We start from the raw sequence: 15203 nt of genomic DNA, 5'->3' as shown, positions 1-15203 counted from the left end.
TTAAATTCAGGGAAATATGTTACTGAAGTGTTCAGTTCTAAATAATGGATGTCTCAAATTCCTCTTCTTAAAGATTTGGGGAATATCCTGGAAGAGTGGAAAATATTGTAAGAGTCAGAGATAGAGGAATGTTGCTGTGAAATAATGTGTACTGGACATGGTCGGGTAACAACATTCATGAACTCACATCAGCTTGGCTCAGCAGAATAAGACCAGTAAAAAAAATCATGCCGTCTAACAATCAGGAATGGAGAGAAACAGGGCTCAAATAAACACTGCACCTACCTGATGAACTATTTACAAGTAATGGCAACCAGGGTATAAAGAGTCTATAGCTTTTCCAGCAGTATTACCCAAAGTAGCTTTCCCATTCCCATATTCCAGTGGTCCTGTTAATTGAAGTTAGGCCTAGGCAGAAGGAAGGACATGAGTGAAGGAAGAATCAAGACAACAGAAAGAAGAGGAGTGCGAAGGCAGCTCCAGGAGGAGTTGGAGTGGGCACTGAATATGGAAATAATCTAAATATATTTTATTTATATGAGTATTTATCAAAGCATAAATATTTTTAAATACAAAAGAAAATCAAATATCTGAAAGCTGAATTGCAGATAGTTAAGACAATACAAGTGCTAAAGAGGGCCATACTAAGAAAATTTGTTTTTTAAAAAAAGAAATCCCAGTAGTTTATACAAATAGGGGAGAAAATTTGGGTGAAACAGTTTTTATCAGAGAACATGATAATGTTCATCATTTTACAACAGCTGAATGCAACCACAGAGCAACAAATTAGATTTCTGAAGAAAAGATGACAATAGATCCAGTCTAATATCTACAACCAGTATCTCTCTATCCGATATTCATGTTTGTTCTTACACATATTCATATTAGTAGTAGATCCACTAAAGGAGAGGAGAATAACAGCCTTTAATCTAATATTTAAAGTGAGAATCACAGTCATACCGTAAACTGAGTCTATATGTTTATCACCTGAAAGCACATACTGGACAAATACTTAACAAGAATATAAGATCAGATTTTTTCAAGGTCTAATATTTTAAGAAATATTAGAGTTAACTATTATACTAATCACCACCCTGTCTGACAAAAAACAAGAGTTATTTTAAGAAATTAAGGTACAGAAAAAGGATTGTATAAGTAATGAATACAGGTACAGAGGAATGGTTGTGACACTTCATGTTGTGTGTGGTTTCCATCATTTAGGGTATAAAATTCTTCTCTGGAGCTATAACAGCACCTTCAGCTTTGATGACATTGGCCAGCTTCCTATGATATTTCATACAAGCATTTACTTATGTGCAATTCAGCAATTCACAAACATTGTTTTATTTGATGAACAGACTAAAGAATAAGAGGTACATTTTATATTCTGATGTTATTTATCTGTTTTTTGTACTTCTGTCCATCCAATGATGAAATACGTAGGAGTTAACATCTAAATAATTAACATCTAAATAACGTACATAAGGGCATTCTTCACAATATAGAATGCAAAGTCAAGAGAAGATGTCCAAGGTCAGCTCCCAAAGAGATGGACTTTGTTACAGTAGAATATTTTGTAACAGAATACAAGAAATCAACTCTGTGTAAGTGGTATGTGAAAAGATGCTCATGAGAAATACTGAAATATAGAGGTCAGTAAGTATTAAGTTATCTGGTCCCACAGAAGGGAACTAGGAACTTCAAGAAAGTCAGAGTGTATGTGTCTATCCAATAAGTGTATATCACTGTAGGACTGTATTTCAGGAAATGTAGAAGTTGAAATGTGACCACTGGTTGTTTAGTCTTGTCTAACCCAAATTCCAAAGTGCTGTGAGTGAGTTGCATTTTAATGCTGAATGGGTGAGTAGAAAGGGAGAGTTTCATGGCACCTCACAATACGAGAACAACAGGCTAAACAGTCAAAGTACCCTAATTTAGCATTTATGAAATCTGAGGAGGTCCTTGAAAAGAAAGGAATTGGAGAAACGATGAAGTCTTAAATATAGAGATGGTTGTTTTAAAGGAGAAACTTGAGAGGTAATAAAAAGAAAAGTCTATTCAACAGCAGTGGGGCAGTTCTAAAGAAGCTAAAGAACCAACCATGAAAATTCTAGCACATACCCTTAGAACTGTGACACTAGACAAATTAAATATCTAACATTATTACCTCATAGTGAAGGTAGATTCAACAAAAATGGATCAAAAGCTTATAACTCATATTGATCTAACTAATATAGTCTTAGCAGATATAGGCAGAGTATGATTTGATTGTACTACATCTTGTTCACTGGCCCCATCCCAGTCATCCCCTCCCCTAATTCTCCCTCCAACTCCCCTCCTCTTCTCCTCTAAATGGGTTGGGCCCGCAGGGTATCTCTCTTTCCCTGGCACTTCAAGTGTCTGCAACGCTAGGTGCATCCTTTCCCACTGAAGACAGAGATGTCATTCCAGCCAGAAGAACATATCCCACTTACATGCAACAGTTTTTGGGATATCCTCCCACTCTAGTTGTCCGGGATACATAAGAAGGTCAAGCTGCACATCTGCTACATTATGTGCAGGGAAGACTATGTCCAGCCAATGTATGTTCTTTTGTTGGTGGTGCAGTCTCTGAGAGCCCCAAGGATCCAGGTAAGTTGACACTGTTGGTCTTCCTGTGGAGTTTCTATCTCCTTTGGGCCCAACAATCCCCCTTCCACTATTCATTCATAAGAATACTCAAGCCCTATCCACTGTTCGACGGTGGTGTCTGTATTTGTCTGAGTCAGTTGCTGAATTGAACCTCTCAGAACACAGCCATGGTAAACTCCTCTCTGCAAGCAAACCAGTATCATTAATAGTGTGAAGAATTGGTGCTTACCTATGTGATGGGTCTCTTGTTTGTCCCTTATGTAGTGTCCATTCCCCAAGCCTCTGCTTCATTCCCTATCCTTGTATTTTTGTAGATAGGATAAAATTTGGGTTGAAAGTTTTGTGGGTGGATTGGTATCCCTATTGCTTTACTGGGATATTTGCCTGACTACAAGAGGTAGCCTCTTCAGTTTTTATATCTCTAACGCTGTGAGTCATAGCTAAGGTCACCCCATTGAATCTTAGGACCCTCACTCATCCATGGACTCTGTCCAGTGCTGGAGATTGCTGGCCACCTTCCAACCCCCATCATCTGCAGATTTCTATTCATTCTCATGGATCTGGCCATCTCTCCTCCTGTCTTTCTCCACACCTAATAATTATCCCCTCATTTCAATCCCCTTCCCCTCTCACATCCAGTTCCCTCCCTCCATCTGCCTCTTATAACTATTTTACTCCCCTTCCTGTTTATCTTCTTTAGGTCTGTGGAGTATAGCATAGTCATCTTGTATATTTTGGCTAATATTCACTTAAATGTGAGTACAGATCATGCGTGTCATTTTGAGACTGGGTTACCTTGCTCCTAATAATATTCTCAAATCCTATCCATTTGTCTACAAAATTCATGATAGCTTTCTTTTTAATAGTCGAATAGTATTCCATTATGTAAATGTACCACATTTTTTTATCCATTCTTCAGTTAAGGGACATCTAGGTTGTTTCCAATTTCTTACTATTTCAAATAAAATTTCTATATAGATAGTTGAGCAAATTTCTTTGTGGGATGGTGGAGCATCTTTTGGGTATATGCCTGAGAAGTAGTAGGGTTGTTTCTTGAGGTAGAACTATTCCCAGTTTTCTGAGAAAATTTCCACAATGGTTGTACAAGTTTACATTCCCACCAGCAATGGAGGACTGTTCCCTTGCTCCTCATTCTTTACAGCATGTGTTTTCTCTTGAGATTCTTATCTTAGCCATCCTGATGGGTGTAAGATGCAACCTCAGAGTTGTTTTAATTTGAGTTTCCCTAATGACTAAGAACTTTGAACATTTCTCTAAATGCTTCTCTGCCACATGAGATTCCTCTGTTGTGAATTCTCTGTTTTGCTCTGTACAACATTTTTAATTCGGCTATTTGGGTTGTTTGTGTCTAATTTCTTGAGTTCTTTACAAATTTTGGATATTAGTCCTCTATTGTGGGACTGTGTAAGGGTATCTTGGATCATGGTGGAGCAGGTGTTTAGAACCCCAAGACTCTGTAGATTCTGGGCGAGATTTTACATGAGAATCGGCAGGAGTTTGACACCCCCCAGAACCCAGGATCTTGAAGAAGTGGTCTCGGTCTCTATGGAATTATTACATAGGCCAGGCTATAGGCCTCAGGCCCTAGGGATTTATATACTAATGAAGGCCAGAGGGCAGAGCATATTAAACATGTCTCCCCCAGATCTTCCCCCAATCTTCCCCCTTTCTCTCTCCCTCTATAACTCGGGGCTGTCTTGAGTTTTGGGGGGTACACCTAGATCTATCTATTATCTGCCATGACAATAAACCTTTTTAGAACTAAGGATTTCCTCGTGTTACTGGGGCCTGTCGCTGCCAAGGCCCTCAGGCCGTTGGAATCATAGGGTTTTCTTCTGAATGTTTGACACATCCAATGTGAGACACAGACACCCACAGACTTCAAAGACTGGGCCACCCCAGTCTGCTATGAAACACAGCTAAACTTCCCGCCCTTCTTGTCCGGTGCTGTGAAAGATCGACTCAGTGAAGATTCCACGCTTCTCCCATGCTGACTAAAGCTACAGCTACTTAATCTCTCACTTAGAAGATCTCTGCATTCCAGCCACGAAGACCCACATCTCCAAACAAGCTGGCCAGGCGGCCGAGTCTACTAAACAAGTACATTCTCTCCCACGGGTGCTACTAGGGCCTCTTTCTTCTTCCCCTATCCCTCTCCTTTTCTCGGCTGTGGGGTGCTCCTGACGTGAGCCCACATGTCCCTGTCTCAGTCCTACTTGAGACCAATCGGTCCCTGGCTGCCTCAGAGTACAGAGATCCCCAATCCTTTTCATTTTCTGGACAGTGGGTTGTCCGACGCGAGCCCACATGCCCGTCTCGGTCCAGAGAACCAAAGACTTGGGACCAGTCCACTTCCGGCCAACTTCTGGCCCGGAGATCCCCAGTCCAAAAGCTCTATACCCCTGTAAAACCTGAGTGAAAATTCCCCATGCTGGGCAGGGCCCCGCTGTGCTCGCCTGGTGTTACAGAGAATAAACTCAGCCAAGATCCCGTGTGCTCCTGCCATGCTGGCCTACTGTGTCACGGCAGACACACGGACACACAACACAACAGAGATTCACGCCCGCGCGTGCCCACACATGGGCCTACATCGTTCCCTACAGGTGGTAGAAGATTCAGACAAAGCCAGCTCCAAGAGTACCCCCGCTGGTGCCTGCCAAGACCCTCTCCATGGAACCGTGAGTAACCCCAGCCTAGTCCCTAAGACTAGACAGATCTCTCTCTATCCTTTCTCCCTCTTTCTCTCTCCACGTGTTTCGGGCCAATGTTTTCTCTCTGAATCTTAACTACCACTAGCTCCTGCCTGGCTCAAAAGACTAAATCTCTCTCTCCCTCTTCTCCACGTATTCTCCACAAAATGGCGGAGACTCCTTAATCGCCATTCTTTACCCCTCCCCCAAGAAATCTCCCTCGCTCTGCCTGACTTTTCAGGCTAAAATTCCCCCACTCCCCTGCCATTTGTGGGCCGCTGGTTACAGCCCAGCTGACTCACCTGTAACAACAGGGCTGGCTCCCTGTTTACCCCCTCCCTCCACTTCACCTTCTAAGTCATTTGCGGCCAGCTATAGCCCAGCTGGCTTGCCTGATAACAGAGGGTCTGAGATGCAATCTGTGCCCCTTTGCCTCTGTTTACCTTACAGTTTCTTTCTCACAACTAAAAACTCCAGACTAAGCCTAGAGAAACTGCTGCTGCCTGTCCTCCCCTCCCCCTCTGAAAACAGCAAGCTGCTGGCTCTAGGTACTAGCCTCTAGGTTTAGCCCTGCCAAACTTCTCTTCAAACTTAACCTTTCTTTTCTCTAAAAAAAACAAAAGGGGGAATGCCTTGGCTTCTAACAGGCCCCTTTCCCCTCTGATTTTCAACCCTTCGTTAGCTATTTTCTCCCAAACAGGGTTATCTACAACAACAGTGTTTGTGCTTTACAACCCAAAATTTTTTGCTTTTTGTTTAAATATTTCCTTTTCTCTCTAATACTCGTGATGTATGTCCAACACTTTCTTCAACTCTTTAAAAAGTTTCTTCTTCTTCAAGGTTTGAAAGTCATCTAAATTTACTTCCACAGGTTAAATCAACATGCTGATTATCACGACCTTTCAGCTTTTAATTAACAACTAATTTTCCTTCACAGACAAACTGTGGATGTCTACCCCAGATGTTATTAACACAGTGTTTTCTCCTTCAGTCATCCAATTCCCTCAAACAGCTTTGACTTTCCAAGAGTGATTCAATATTCACCTTTCAGACATCTCCCTGCTTGAGATGCTGCTTCCCTGTGATTATATCCACAGATCCAACAGAGACAAGCTGCCTACATCTCAGCAGACTACAGACTCCAGAAACAAGCTGATGCCGAGACAGTGTCATCTCCTGAAACCTGACAAACTGCCTTCTCCCATTCATCTCGTCTGACTGAAGACCCAGAGATACTCGATACCAACTACAGATGAACTCTTGCAAAAGTCACATAGCTGAAGTGACATGTTAGTGAGAAAAACGAAATGTCTATCTAGATTAGTCAGATATTACTACCCTCAAACTGTACCATCTAAATTCAATTGATTCAATGATCCCTTGCCTTCCCTACCCCCTCAACTCCCCTCACCCTGTGACGTGATTACGCTAATACCTCTGGCCTACATAGTGCTTTCTTTCGGCTTCCTCATCCAAAATTTTCACAGTGACCCCCCTTTTTAAAAAAAGTAAAGGGGAGGAGATGTGGGACTGCGTAAGGGTATCCTGGATCATGGTGGAGCAGGTGTCTAGAACCCCGAGACTCTGTAGATTCTGGGTGAGATTCTACATGAGAACCAGCAGGAGTTTGACGCCCCCCAGAACCCAGGATCCTGAAAAAAAAACGGTCACAGTCTCCATAGAACTACTACATAGGCCAGGCTATAGGCCTCAGGCCCTAAGGATTTACATGCTAATGAAGGCCAGAGGGCAGAGCAAATTAAACATGCCTCCCCCAGATCCTCCCCCAATCCTCCCCCTTTCTCCCTCCGTATATAACTCGGGGCTGTCTTGAGTTTTTGGGGGTACGCCTAGATCCATCTATTATCCGCCATGACAATAAACCTTTTTGGAACCAAGTCTCAAAAAGTAACACTTCCTCGTGTTACTGGGGCCTGCCGCCACCAAGGCCCTGAGGCCGCTGGAACCATAGAGTTTTCTCCTGAATGTGGGACCCGCCACAGTGGTGGAAGCCCCTCTGGGGCCACCCCACCACTGTGGCGGCTTCTTAAATTTTCCCCACACTCTCTCATGTGTAGGGTTGGTGAAGATTCTTTCCCAATCTCAAGGCTCCAATTTTGTCCTATTGAGAATGCCTTACCAAAACTTTACAGTTTCATGAAAACCCATGTATGAATTGTTGGTCTTAGAGACTGAGACACTGGTGGCTTGTTCCGTAAGTTGTTTTCTATAGCAATGCTTTCAAGGATATTTCCCAAATATAATCAAATCAATATATAGCAAGCCAATAGCCAACATCAAATTAAATGCAGAGAAATTTAGAGCAAGTTCACTAAAACTGGGGACAAGAAAAAGCTTTCCCATATCCACTCAATATAGTACTCAATGCTCAAGCCAGAGCTAAAAGACAACTAAAGAATATCGAACTGATACAAATTTGAAAGGAAGAAGTCAAAGTACCATTATTCCAAAACCATATGATAACATACATAAACCACTCCAAAAATTTCATCAGAGAACTCCTACCACTCATTGACACCTTCAGCAAAAGGGCTGGATACAAAATTAATTCAAAGAAATCAGTAGCCTTTCTTTATACAAATGATTAGTGGGACAAGACTAAAGTTAGGGTAACAATATCCTTTATAATAGCCACAAATAATATAGAGTATCTTGGTGTAACTCTAACCAAGAAAGTGAAAGATCTGTATGACAACAACTTTAAGTCTGTGAAGAAAGAAACTGAAGAAGATATCAAAAGATGGAAATATCTCCCATGCACTTGGATCAGTAGAATTCACATAGTGAAAATGACCATTTTACCAAAAGTAATCTACAGTCTCAATGCAATTTCCTTCAAAATTTTAACACAATTTTTATAGACCTTGAAAGAGCAATTCTCAACTTCATATGGAAAACCAAAAACCCAAGAATAGACAAAACAACCTGAACAATAAAAGAACTTTGGGAGGAATCTTCATCTCTGACCTTAAGCTGTAGTAAATAGCAATAGTGATAAAAATAGCATGGTATTGTCAGAAAACAGACATGATAAACATTGGAATCAAATCAAAGCCACAGAAATATACCTATAGACCTATGGATATTTGATTTTTGATAAAGAAGCCAAAACCATGTAAAGGTAAACTGAATGCATCTTCAATAATTGGTATTGGTCTAACTGGATATCTACATATAGAAGAATGGAAATGGATCCATGTTTATCATCATGTGTAAAACCCAAGTTCAATAGGATCAAAAACCTCAACATAAAACATGATACAATAAATCTAAAAATTCATAAAGTACATGTATGAGATTGCACATCTTTCTCTCTCTCCCTCCCCACCCCCTCCTCTCTCTCTTCTGTAGCAAGAATTCTAAGATTTCTCAGTGTACTCCAGGCTCTCCCAGACCTTACTCTGTAGTCATGTTGTCTTGGAACTCACAAGAGATCTACCTAGCTCTGCCTCCCAAGTGCTGAGATTTCTTAAGTACTCCTTTTATGAACATCTTTTCAGAGAGTGTGTATGAGAGACAAACCATGTACATCTCAAAATTTAAAATTGCAAAGTTCATTATTTATATAGTTCATTGAAACAAGTCTACCATGGGAGAATATTAGAGAGCTGATTTAGGTGAGGGCTAGTACAATGCGATCACCACATACTTGGATGAAAAGTAAATATATTCATATTTTGATGCATACGTTATCTTTTTAACAACAAACTAGAAATTGGTTATTGAAGAATGCCACTATATTTTATGCCCTGAGATATTTGGACTGTTTGTATTGCCATTTGGTTTTTAGAGGCATTTGACATGAAGTTACTTAAGTGGTTTGTCAGACTATAGGAGAAGTGATGCTCACACCGGACAACAGGGTACAGAAGTCACTGGGATTATCAACTGATAAAAATTGATGTGCTGTGGATCAAAGAAAAGCAAATTCTCAATAAGAAAAAAATATAATTCAAAAATGTCTTGCTTCTCTCTTTGTGAATCCTTATGAGCCCTGTCTAGTTGATTCTGAGGGCCTTGTTCTCTTGGTCTGTGTCATCTCTAGCTCTTACAATCCTCAACCACACTCTTCTGCTGGGTTCCCTGGTTTTGTCTAGTGTTTTGTGGTGGGTCTCTGCATCTTCTCCCATAGGTTACTATATACATGTAGCCTGCATTCCTCTGAACTAGAGCATCTGCATAGACATTATGGTTGTATTATTTTATGTTCCTTGAGACTCCTAACAGTGGGAGTGGGCAGAGTGCTTCTGTTTTCCCTGGCTTGGAAATCTTTTCTTCCTACTATGTTGCTCCTACAGCCTTCATATGACAGTTTGTACCTAGTCTTACTGTAACTCATTATGCCATGTTTGTGACTGTGTTTTTCCAGATTGTAATATATGAGAAAAGAAAAAAACTTAAAAAATAATATCTTGCATTTAAAAATATCTCCTTCAGATATTGTTTAATAAGAAGGCTCACTTTTCTTCAAACAAGAACTCTTGTAAAAAAATGTTACTATGTTCATCACTTATAAATTTTGTGTCTTGATACTAGACTGCCCTTGGTCAAGTGATTCTTGAAAAAATAAAAATAGTCTTTCTAACATAGTTTTCTCCTCTTTTTGAACTCATGCAAAAAGTCAAAATTCAAATTCTTTAATGGTAATTGTAAGATTATTGTTTTCAGTATTCTGTAATGAACCCATCTGCCAAGCCAGAGAATGTAATGTATATAAAATATTTATATTTACAAGAGGAATAAATATTGAGTATCTTAATTGTTATAACAATTTATTTAAAGAAATGTTTCTAAATAAATATCATTTCATTTAAAGATTTATTTCTAGAAAAGTATCCTTGTAAAATATAAAAAAGAACTAATTAAATACTATCTAAGAGTCTCAGAAGTGAAAATTTCTTTTCTCCAGTGAAATTTCAGTGGATATAATAAACATTATAGGGCGTGTCCTAATGTGCTAATGTCTTTCTAAAAAGACACAAGAAGAAAGAGCGAGTGGTAGATGGCCAAAACAAAACAACCTCTATGGTACTTTTCATTGTCTTTCTTATTTGTTTTTTTTTAATTTATTTTTTTTACTACCACTACTACTTCTACTACTACTACTACTGCTACTACTACTTGCTTTTCATGTCTTTTTTAATATATAACTTTTTTGATTTTTCTGTTATTTGATTTTTATGCTTGCCAATGTCTATTTATGTCAATATATGTTTCTTGTACTTATTTTTCAAATCTTTGTTTTTCTATTCATGTTTGTTTTGTTATATTTGGGTTTGTATTAATTTAAATTAATTTTGTATATTTTTCTATATTTTTTAGTTGTCTATTTATTTTCAGGTAAAACAGAGAAGGAAATAATGTATACTTGTTTGGGTGGTGAGATGGTGAGAATCTGAGTGGAGTTGAAGGAGAAGGAAAATAATCAGAATCCATTGTATAAAAATATCTATTTTCAAAACTAAAAGTAAAAAAAAACAGCACCATGAAATGAAATAAAAAAACACTAAGTTTAAAGTCCTTCATGAAAATAACATTACCAAAAGGAGAATTTATGTTATACACTGAATCATACAAAATAATGCTTTTAAAAATAGAATACACAAAATACTAAAATCAAAATGTGAAGAACTAAAAATACCATTGATGTATAGATTATCTATAGAAATTCATATATATATATATATATATGATTTATAACATTAAAATTATTTTTTCAAGCCTTCCATTTACTCTACAAAGATTTAGTCTTCAAAATAGGAAGGTACCCAGTGGAAAGGTGGCTCATGCCTAAACATACTTTCCTCCTGTCTCCAACACAGTCCAATTAAAATTCAAAGTGTGAGTAAGTATGTCTGTTCTGTTTAGACAAGACTTACTAGTCATACTGTATATACTAGAGAAATATGTCACCATTAGTATCCAAATAATCAAATTTATTGCTTTGTCACAAATAGAAGAGATCTACACATAATGATATAACTCTAAGGAAGGGAAATGTGACATCCAAGAGTCAATAAAAATCTAAAAGGTTATGTGTATGCATATATTTAATACAACTTTATCATTTCTATTATTTTATATTATAAAATTTGGATATTTTACATATAAATATAGTTTATATTTATGTCAATTTGACATAATTTAAAGTCATCTGAGAGGAAAGAATCTCAATTAAGAAAATATCTCTATATAATGGGGCTATAGGCAAGCCTATATGCGTAGTACTATCCCTATGCTAGTTATTCTGGTTTCATTAAGAAAGCAAGCTGAGCAAGTTATGAGGAGCAAGCAAGTAAATAGGACCTCTCAGTTGCCTCTACATTAACTCCTGCCTCAGGTTCCTGCCCTGTTTGAGTTTGTGTCCTGGCTGCCTTCATTGGCATTCATTTCAATTCTACAGTGTAGAATTGTAAGCCAAGTAAACCCTTTCCTCTGTAAGTTGCTTTTTGATTATGATTTTTCATCACAGCAACAGAAACCTTAGCTAGGACACATGCATAAACTGTAGATAATCTGAAGTGTGTGTGTGTGTGTGTGTGTGTGTGTGTGTGTGTGATAACTTAATAACATTTTTGTGTACCATAGAAAATATTCAAATTCTATGTCTACATTTAAACACCATAGATAAATACATACAGGGAGATTAGCATGCTGAGAAAAGTTCAGATTTAAAGGAAGAGTAAAAATTTTAGTGTGCTTTCATGTAAGTAACAATCATATACACTTCCTATTTATTGTTGGGAATTTTCTCCCACAAGAGAAAGATAATACATAAGCATGAATACATTCATGTGTTAGCAATCATTCATATATGTGTTTGCATACATAAAAAGACAAATTAGGGAGTAATCTACTAGTATCAAGAGTGAGTTTAATTTTATTGAATCATTTGTCAAAATAGTCTCATAGAACCACTCCAAATATCAAAGACTATTGTCAACACTTTTGATTATTCTCTATAACCTGGTTGTAAGGCCATATATCTACAGACACAACTTATGTATATTATCAAACAGGAAGAACTTGAAGTAATGCCCAGAAGCTTCAATCTTTCTGACTAATGCTCATGGTACTAGAAATAACTTTCTATACTAATAGAAAAAAACTAATTACAAATTTCACCAAGATACTGTGTAATTTCACCAAACCTATGACCTGCAACAGAGATTTTACTGCAAGATATACTGGTACAATAGTGGTACAAATGTTAGGAAAATAATCAATCATCTTTTAAAATTGAATTTAAGAACCATTAGATGGAACCTACACATGACTCTGCTAAAGTGACCTTGATTCTGAGATTAGATAGGTCCTGGATCATAAGGCAAAACCTACTGCTACTATTTCACTAATGGAACATAGCAGCACAACTACTCTTAGTGACATATTGCTGTACCTTTAAAGCATAGTATCATTAATCAGCAGGGTAGTTCTTCTTGCAGTAAATACTAATTAACAAAGAGATCCATGACTAGACGGACTTTGTGGAGAGAGAGAGAGAGCCCTTGAAACACTAAACCCTATATGTACTGTCTTTATCAAAATCCTGCCCTCGAGTCCAGTGGCTGTATTCCTGATTTTCTTGAGAAATAGAGAAATTATGAAGTTGACTGTGTAGAGGGGTATGAAGAATATATAGGGAGTTTGTAATGGGAAAGAATATGATCAAATATATTGTATGAACAAAATTCAAAGTATTAAATTTAAAAATGTTAAAAGACAAGGTAGGTATAGTTGCTCTAGCATGAAGTATTCTCAGAGACCATTGGTACATGTTTAAATTATGGCCCATATATATTTAAGGTAAATGGACATCATAATAACTTCCTTCAGAGATCTCTTCTAGAAAACTGATCTTGTTACGGACTTGTACACCTTACTTTTATTTCACTTTCTAGAGAAACTTCTCTAAAAGCTAAAAATCATTTCCTAGTCACTTCCAGTAGATGAAGAAAACATGGAAATCTGTTTTCTCTAAGAAAACAGTAAACGGGTTAATCTGAAAAAGTGAAAAGGAAATGACTTTGTAATTAAAACTAGAGTCATTCTGAAAACCAAGACAATGCTGTTGTCTGCTATTTTCAATTATCTAACTCAAATATCAGATATAATAAACACAGTGGATAGAGAAAAAAGGTAACTGGTAGATAATCAGTAAAGTTAGATGCATGAATTCTAAAATACAGTTTTGGATATATATCGAGAGAAGTGACAGGATTAAAAAAAAAAAAACAAAGGTAAAATCTAGGAAACAGAGCCTAAGAAAAATAACTGACAAAGAATAACAAAAGTATCAAAACAAAATTGTCTGTAATGCATATGCATGCATACATACACTCATGCGTACAAGTAGGATAGTGAGTAAGAATTACAATTCACCAGCCTAGGAGTGATAAACTATTTCAAGTGGCATGGATTGTATGCCCACTACATTCTCCACATCATCCATCAACTTCTTCCTTGTCTAATTCTTTCCAATTCTTTCCATTGCAGCCCTTTGGTTGCATTCCTGTGAATTGTACAGATCATATGATTTTATTCTACAGTTTTGAGTTTTTCTTCCATGACCAGAGATACTTCATAGTAAACAAAATATATGGAATTCAGATTTTATTATCATTCTTTTCTGCTGTTCTATTTGAAGACCAAGATAGAAGACATTATGATTTGCTGTCACATGACAGCTCAACTATGCTTGCTACCCAGTCAACATTTCTTCCTGGTTTAACATCAAGTGGCTGAAATAGACTTAAGCCAGTTTTTCTGTGCTGGCTGCTGAGCCAAAGGGACAGGAAATCATTACATGGAAAACATTTCTAGCAAAGGTCACTTTAATAGAAAATTACATCAATCACCTTGAAGGGAAAAAAAGTTTCAGTTGATGTCATCTGTCCATGGGATAACATCCATTTCAGTTTCTGTCTTGGATTTTTAAAAGTTACCCTAACATTTGTGGAAAGAAACACATTAAAAATTAACAGTACCTTCAACAGTGATTTCAATCACTTGCAAGAGAAGAGCTGGTTATTTAAGTTATAAGTTGAATGATTACCTACTTAGAAGGGAAAGAGATATATATTTTCAATGTTCCTTAAATCAAAGCTAAAAGAAGCAGATTTTTCTGACAAATATCCATTATTTACTTATTGAGCATACATGTTTACATGGCTAAAATTTGATAGGAATGAAACAGTTCTATTTATTTACTTTTTTAATACAGGGTCTTGTGTATAGCAAACTGGACTTAAACTCAGATATGGTACCAAGGATGACCTTCATTTTTGACCCTCCTACTTCTAAGTCTTGAGTGCTAAGATTAAAGTCTTACCTTATTATGCCTTGTTCAGTTGCTGTCCCTGGGAGGCCTGCTCTGGAGAGAGTAGATGTGGAGGAGAAGAAAGGTGGATGGGAATTGAGAGTCGTGGATAAATGGGAAGTTGTCTTTGGGGTGTATTTTATACGAGAATAAATAATATGTTTTTAATAGATTAAATATGTGAGATGACCATGCCTTCATTATGTAGTGTTAGAGATAAAACTCAGACTTTATGCACATGTAGCAAGGACTCTACTGAGTTACTTCCTTCCCAGTGTTTTTATGTCTTAAAATTAGAGATAATTTTTGTGAGGATTTTAAGGATATGGTAGTCATTTCATACTGAGTGATGTGTTGCAAAGATGAAAGGAAATAAATAATGAAATCAGTATGAAAAGAAGGTCAAGGAAATTTGAAATAAGTTACATAAATGAAAAGAGCAGTTTTTCTCATTTTCCCTTAATCTCTGAAAACATCTCTCTAGAGTCTTCTGGCCTGACATAGTAACAATTCAACTCTTT

Source organism: Grammomys surdaster, unplaced genomic scaffold (genome assembly GCF_004785775.1).
Source record: "Grammomys surdaster isolate TR1022 unplaced genomic scaffold, NIH_TR_1.0 126158, whole genome shotgun sequence".
Lineage (NCBI taxonomy): Eukaryota > Metazoa > Chordata > Mammalia > Rodentia > Muridae > Grammomys > Grammomys surdaster.
Note: the sequence above shows the minus strand (reverse complement) of the source record.